Raw genomic sequence first — 1,216 nt, 5'->3', positions numbered from 1 at the left:
TATTCTTGCCTGGGAAATCCCATGGACAGAGGGCTATACAGTCCATGGGGTCACAAAGAGTCAGACACAACTGAGAGGCTAAACAGGAAAAACACAGACATGGAAAAGTTTACTAGATTTGGGCTGCAAGTTGATACATCACTATGGGATGTCATTCTTTAATACATCTTTCATTTAACAAGGATTGCTATAAGAAATGTCAATGGGGTGCTCGCTTCGGCAGCACATGTACTAAAATTGGAATGATACAGAGAAGATTAGCATGGCCCCTGCTCAAGGATGACACACAAATTAGTGAAGAGTTCCATATTTTTCATGATCCTCTACATAGAAAACCCTAAAGACTCTATCAGAAAATTGCTAGAGCTAATCAACGAATATTGTAAAGTTGCAGGATATAAAATTAACACACAGAAATCTCTTGCATTCCTATACACTAACAATGAGAAAACAGAAAGAGAAATTAAGGAAACAATACCATTCACCATTGCAACAAAAAGAATAAAATATTTAGGAGTATATCTACCTAAAGAAACAAAGATCTATACATAGAAAACTATAAAACACTGATGAAAGAAATCAAAGAGGACACAAACAGATGGAGAAATATACCGTGTTCATGGATTGGAAGAATCAATATTGTCAAAATGGCTATACTACCCAAAGCAATCTATAGATTCAATGCAATCCATATCAAGCTACCAATGGTATTTTTCACAGATCTAGAACAAATAATTTCATAATTTGTATGGAAAAACAAAAAACTTTGAATAGCCAAAGTAATCTTGAGGAAGAAGATGGAACTGGAGGAATCAACCTGCCTGACTTCAGACTCTACTACAAAGCCACAGTCATCAAGACAGTATGGTACTGGCACAAAGACAGAGATATAGATCAATGGAACAGAATAGAAAACCCGGAGATAAATCCATGAACCTATGGACACCTCATCTTCGACAAAGGAGGCAAGAATACACAATGGAAAAAAGACAACCTCTTTAACAAGTGGTGCTGGGAAAACTGGTCAACCACTTGTAAAAGAATGAAACTAGAACACTTTCTAACACCATACACAAAAATAAACTCAAAATGGATTAAAGATCTAAATGTAAGACCAGAAACTATAAAACTCCTAGAGGAGAACATAGGCAAAACACTCTCCGACATAAATCACAGCAAGATCCTCTATGACCCACCTCCCAGAATATTGGGAATA

The 1,216-nt window shown here is 36.3% G+C and overlaps 1 non-coding gene across 1 annotated transcript; it reads left to right on the top strand.

Moving 5' to 3' along the window:
* Positions 1-207: 207 nt before the first annotated feature.
* On the top strand, positions 208-314 carry LOC133048347 (U6 spliceosomal RNA). The gene has a single exon (XR_009691009.1). It is a non-coding gene; the product is annotated as a U6 spliceosomal RNA (small nuclear RNA).
* The last annotated feature ends 902 nt before the right edge of the window (positions 315-1,216 follow it).

This window comes from Dama dama, chromosome 28 (genome assembly GCF_033118175.1).
Source record: "Dama dama isolate Ldn47 chromosome 28, ASM3311817v1, whole genome shotgun sequence".
Lineage (NCBI taxonomy): Eukaryota > Metazoa > Chordata > Mammalia > Artiodactyla > Cervidae > Dama > Dama dama.
The sequence above is the reverse complement of the archived record's forward strand: the minus strand, read 5'-3'. Positions and strand labels throughout refer to the sequence as shown.